General features: G+C 39.6%; 1 long non-coding RNA gene and 1 other non-coding gene across 4 annotated transcripts in view; both read right to left on the reverse strand.

Moving 5' to 3' along the window:
- Positions 1-591, reverse strand: part of LOC143381801 (uncharacterized) — a 303,885-nt gene extending 303,294 nt beyond the window's left edge. For all 3 annotated transcript variants that reach the window (XR_013088895.2, XR_013088894.2, XR_013154552.1), the window contains exon 1: positions 286-591. This is a non-coding gene — a long non-coding RNA (uncharacterized LOC143381801). The remainder of the gene's footprint in view (positions 1-285) is intronic.
- Positions 592-1,201: 610 nt separating this feature from the next.
- Positions 1,202-1,274, reverse strand: Trnaa-agc (transfer RNA alanine (anticodon AGC)). The gene has a single exon. It is a non-coding gene; the product is annotated as a tRNA-Ala (tRNA).
- Between the last annotated feature and the right edge of the window lie 5,071 nt (positions 1,275-6,345).

The raw sequence follows: 6,345 nt of genomic DNA on the forward strand, positions 1-6,345 counted from the left end.
AAGAAAAGATAACTTTCTCATTAGTGTATCTTCTCACAACTCTGAGTTCACCAGGATAAACTATCCCATATCCATTTGCTATAAGGCAGGTAAGCCTGCCTAACTTTAATGTGTGACATGTAATTGGATATCATTTTGGATAACAGATTAAACCATGGGTTAACACTTCTGTGGATTCGGGTGTTACTGGCATTTAGAAGGGGGAAGCATAAACTCAAGACATTTTTCAAGTTTAACTGTCACAACCCAATACAAAGACTTCCCTCCATTCCTCCATAATCTTACCTGCTTTTCCAGTCTGTCTGCAGCTGTATTTCTTCCAAGGTTTGCCCAGGATCTGCTTTCTCCTGAAGTCTTTCTCAAGTGTCCAGAGTGAAATCTCCACCTTCAAAGGATTCTTCTCATTCTTCACTGGCTGCTCTGGGTAACCCCAGCCTTGTGTGGGCCTTTCATTTCCAGAGTGCAGATGCTTCTTGCCCATCCAAATGTAAGGCCTTTGAGATTCTGCCTTTGCCTTGGAAGCTGTGTGCAAACTCTTGGCTATAAACTAACTTGCCCCTGAGGTTGATAAAGAAAGTTTTACCAAGAGCCAAAGAGTCGCTTTCCCAGTAACTCTCACTGGGGAAACTTTCTCTAGACTTTGTCCCTCTTGGCGAGGGGGATGGAGGGTAGGTCAGTGCCTCCAACCACATTTCTTCTGGGGACTATTTTTCCCTCATTAATTGTACTGTCAGGATTAAGAATAGCTCATAACCCAGCAGCAAAGGCTAATATGGACAGTCTTGTTCTTTCCTCCTTTTTAAAAATTCTTACGCTACTTTTCGGTCGCCCTCCAGCCTTCTTACTAAATACAAACATCTTTCTAATTAGGTGTCACTGTTCTTCAAAAAAGAATTAAATAAGAGTCTGCTCTTAGGTGTGATCATTATGATTCCCAAAGAAATATTAAATTGTGAGGGCAACAATGTCATGTTCACATTTTGCAGAGGCGAAACTCAAGTTGTGTTCAAGTGGCAATCTGAGGTGCATTACAATGTCCAGAGGTTTAATAGGGCATATAGAACTGCAAGAAACAGAAACCTACCCAAATTGTGCAAGTCAATGTATAAAATAAAGATGAAGGGGGCTCTACTAGCTTTTCCAAAGCAGTCAGCATGACAGCCTTTGTAATTTATGGTTTGTTTGTTTGTTTGTTTGTTTTGGGGGGTACTGGGGATTGAACCCAGGGTCTTGTGCATGCTAGGCAAGCACTCTACCAACTGAGCTATATCCCCAGCCTGAGTACCCCAGTTTTAAAGAAAGACTGTAACAGACAAAGAAATTGCTAAAATTGAAAGGTAAAATTCTTTTCTTCTCATCAGGCAACTGCTAGACATCCAGTCTCTGAGACCTGAGAGACAAGGCAAAAGGCAGTTTCAACTCTAGTGGAATACAAAGATCATAACGCATATGTCTAAAATTGGGGCATCAGGCCCTGGGTGGTGACCCAAAACAAATTTCTTCAGACTTTACAACACAGTTACAAAAAGAGCATTTGGCAACTATCCTAAGAGGAGGTTCTGAGAAACAGCTCAGCAACTCAGCCAAATATAATCTCCTTTCAGAATTAGGTCAAAGTTGTCGGATGTCGCTGAAGACTTAAGGTTAAAGCCAGAATACTGGCCAATCAGTTTGTAAACAGTTCCATTGGTGGCCTTTTTCAGAAACCAATTCATAGGATTTATCTTCCTGGTTGGCAATAATGTCTTAAAAATGTATATGAGGGGAAAACTTGAAATCTAATCTTGCCCCCACCAAAGGAAATCATTCCACACTCCAGAACTTTCAATGACTCTTCTTTCCATGTGCTTTCATATTTAAGTTTCCTTCCAATTTTAGAATCATCTACTGAAAAAAGGCTGGTACCTAAGTAAGGCTGTGAATAGCTCCCAACACCAGGATCTCTGTAGTTTGGGGAATGGTGAAGCGCTACCCTGGCTCCCAGACTCTGTCACACAAGCCCCCTCCCACCCAAATACTTCCATTCTCCAGTCTTCTCAGCCTCCACAAACACAGGTGAGATGAAACTGAATCCATCACTGACATCACTATTAGTGAGCAAAAGATGAGGGTACTCTACCAAGATTTAGTTCCAATGACAGAATAAATATTACTTATAACTTTAATCCTTTTCTATAGCCCAGTTCCAGGAATTGGGCCAATGGACTCTTCCCTCTTTCAGTGGTAGACTTTGTCTTATGAGTACCAGAGCGGTTGAACCCGAGAAGATGGAAGAGAAGAACTGAAGTTCCCTTTACTATCAGTAATTCTCTTTTTACTACAATCAGATGGGATGAACCATGCAAAAGAACTTTAAAAATAATAAAGTGCTAAGAAAATGTAAGACCATGAAAGAAATATTACAAGGGATAACTTGTCACCTATTCCAGATCAAAACAAAATGAATAAAAACTATCATTAGACCTTAAATTCAAAGTCCAAAAGATTGAATTGAAATCAAGCTAAGATAAGTCTGTGGAAGAGGCAACAGAGCTGTCCAAAGGGACCAGGTGCTTGCCAACATTTTCAGCCACTCTTGATTAGGCTGGTGCTATGCATACCTCTGGCCACAAGACTTTGAGCAGATAGACTGTGTTAGCACTTTCATCCAAACTGCTTAGGAAGAAAGATGGGTTCTTCTCCACACATGCTCACCTCTGCTTCAGTGATCCTGTAAATCACATCTTAAGATGGAAGGAACCTGGATCCCTGAGTCACCAGATGGAAGAGTCTCCTCTCACTGGAATGCAAGGCTTAGTATTAAGGCTGAGCCACAGAGATTTCAGTTTGTTTAATGCGATAGTATAGCAAAATCCTCTCTTTTAAAATGCGCTCACTGTATTAAATTTCTTCAGAAACAGTGCTCTTCAGAGTTACTCATGATGAAACAAATTGATTTAAAAAAAATATAATTGTCTTAGTCTGTTTTCTGTTGATATTAACACAATACCATAGACTGGGTAAATTATATAGAAAAGAGGTTTATTTTGGCTCATGGTCTGGTCCAAGGTTGATGGCCTTCTTGTGGTAGACTCACAAGAACGGTGCAGGATATCACATGACAAGAGAGTATGAGAGACTTGGCTAAGTGGCCATTGTAGCAGACTTACTCTTGTAATAACCATTAACCTACTATCACATTAATGAATCCATTCACAAGGGCAGAACCCTAATCACCTGTTCAAGGTCCTGCCTGGTTCTGCCTCTTAATATCTCCTGATAGGGATTAAACATGAGTTTTCTTTCATAGGTAACAAACCATATTCAAACCATAGCTGTAATTCATGTGCCACATCTATACCACATATGATCTAGGTATTAAAGAAAAAAAAAGTCAATCCTACATCAGATAACATTTTTACAATGAATAAATTTCTAACCTAATGGTTCAGTAGATTAAAACAGCTGACTTTGGCATCAAAGCTCTCATTCTGATCCAGCCATTTATTCTAAGACCTAAGTAATTCAATCTCCTCTTTGCTTTGGTTTTAAGATGTAGAGGAGGACCTGCCTCTGAGGGTTTTGGTGAGCAATAAAAATAACTGTGAAGCACTTTTCAGGCACAAAGTGCTGCATAAATGCTTAATGATTTCCTTTAATGATATCATGGATGGGGGCATTGTACTTTTAAGTGAAATATTTTCATTTGAGTTATAGCATGTAATATTCTAGATGTCAAGGCTTGATGGATGGCTGAAATAAGGATTCTTTGTTGTTTTTTTTCCTAGAATTCAGATAATTTAATCATTTCTCCTTCATTTCAAAAATTACATCTAATTAACACAGGCAGGACTTGGATCTCACAAAGAAGGCTAATGATGGCCGTATAAAGAGAGCAGACTTTGTCAAATACCATGGATGATGCAAAGCAATCATAAGGTGTTAAGGTCTGTAAACAAGTCAGATTGGCACCTGTTATTTTGCCAGAGAAATGTTAAAGTCTGTAAACAAGTCTGGATGGCGCCTGGCAAAATGCCAGAGGGAGTGGTTTGTGAAGTAACAAAAGCGAGCCATTAAATGTGGAGATTCCTTATTGGTTGACTGCTGTATCTATTTTATGCTAATTAGATAAGCTGTGTAAAATGTATAAATATCACTCAGATCCTACAATAAACGGCTTCCATTCCTGCTGCATCAACGTACACAAGTTATTCGTCTACCCCCCGGATATTCTGCTGCAGCCGGACTGCGGCAATAAGGCCATCCGTTTCATTCATGAATTCTGCTTTGGAAGAAAAACACTCAGTTGGACTTTTATAAATTTACAAAATCATAGCTTTCAATTATACTGAGCCCAGACCAGTCTCAAGGGGCAGATATTTACCTTCTAACAGAGGTGGGCATTTTGTTCTCTAGAGCAGAAAATAAATCATTTGGTCAATTATATCCATCCACTATCAAGAGGACCCAATTCTCTAAAATTAAATAAAGAGTAAAAAGGGAAAAGGGTCGGACAATGTCTTTTTGTTTGTTTGTTTTAATTGATTTTTTAGTTGTTAATGAACACAATATCTTTATTTATTTTTATGTGGTGCTGAGGATGGAACCCAGTGCCTTGCATGGGTGAGGCAAGCACTCTACCACTGAGCTATAGCCCCAACCCCTGGATGATGCTTTGAAGACAGTTGTCTTTGCGTTTTTTTTTTTTTTTTTCCTCTTAGAAAAATTAAGTTATGGAAGTTTTTGTTATTTTTTATGTGTGTCCCAGAATAAGTGAGTTTGAGAAGCTCTCCCCTACTGGCCAATCTGCAAACCTTTACAGTTCACTCACATAGATGTTATACCTCAGACTTATTCCAACTCTCCAGTGCCAAATGTGGCCTCTCCCTTACCCATTCATCCTCTCTTAGCAGCTACAGAATGTCTACTTTGTTCCAGATTGTACAATGCAATTAACATCATCTCATTCTTCAGGTGAGGAAATGATGCTCAGTGAAGTTAAGAAATTGACCCAGGGTCACAGGTGCCGCAGTCCGGCTGCAGCAACATAACTGGAGGGCAATGAACTACTTGTGTAGATTGATACAGCAGGAGTGGCAGCCGTTTATTGTAAGACAACAGAGGTATTCATACATTCCACACAGCTTATCTTAATTAGCATAAACTAGATACAGCAGTCAACCAATAAGGAATCTCCACACTTAATGGCTCACTTTTGTTACTTCACAAACCACTCCCTCTGGCATTTTGCCAGGCACCATCCAGACTTGTTTACAGACTCTAACATTTCCCTGGCAAAATGCCAGGTGCCATCCTGACTTGTTTACAGACTCTAACATTCAGGGCTGGTTTAGAGCAGCTCCTGAATGCAACTGGGCCCAGCTATTCCAAGTGTAGGCTGTGAACCCCAAAACTTCCATGCCTCTTACATGACTTCCTTCTCACATGGTAGAAGAAGTGAATGAGGAAATGGAGGAAGGAAGGAAATAAAGGTGACTAACACCTCCTTTTCTTAGGAAAAAAAAAGAAGGTTCATAATTGGAAATAACTCTACAGATGTCCCAGCCACTTTCACTCTTTTTAGAAAATAAAACAGATTGCTCAGACAGGTGAATGGCTTTCTCAAGGTCATGTAGTACAGCAGGGTATGTTGGAGCTGGAACCAGCATCCAGGATTTCCTACTCCTAGGTATAGTCTTTCCACTATCGCACCCCACCCCCATCTTGACAAATAACATACATTAGTCAGTTTATCTTATAGTAATAAAATTGTGTAAATAATTTCAGTTGTCTCAAGGACCTAGAACAACAGTGTGTATGGATGGTAAGACCAACTCTTAAATGTGTTCATTGTGCACTTAATCAACATTTTAGAGCATCTGCCATGTGCCATGCTGTGTGACAGTGTTCAGCATATATATACTCTTTTTTCTTTCTTTTTTTTTTTTTTTTGGTGCTGCGGATTGAACCCAGGACCTTGTGCATGCAAGGCAAGCACTCTATCAACTGAGCTATATCCCCAATCTCTAGTGTTCAGCATATAGAGCTGATCTGGTCCAGTGGGTCTCTGCCAAAACTGAGGCGTTTCCAGCCTAATGAATCTGAGAATTTTATAGATTTTATTCTCCTATCACACACCATAGATCAGAGGAAATAAAAGTGATTTTTTAAAAATCAAACATTGATTCTTTTAATACTCTCCACTTTGTACTCAAATCCTTCCTAGTTTCTACAATGCCTGGAACGTTTTAAATGTAGTGAAGGAAGGCACCTCTTCACTCATCATAAACTTGTTACACATTGACTATGAGCAAGGAAATTTCTAGGGATGCATCACTAAACAAAACAGACAAGAACATCTCCCCT

The sequence above is a fragment of the Callospermophilus lateralis genome, chromosome 1 (genome assembly GCF_048772815.1).
Source record: "Callospermophilus lateralis isolate mCalLat2 chromosome 1, mCalLat2.hap1, whole genome shotgun sequence".
Lineage (NCBI taxonomy): Eukaryota > Metazoa > Chordata > Mammalia > Rodentia > Sciuridae > Callospermophilus > Callospermophilus lateralis.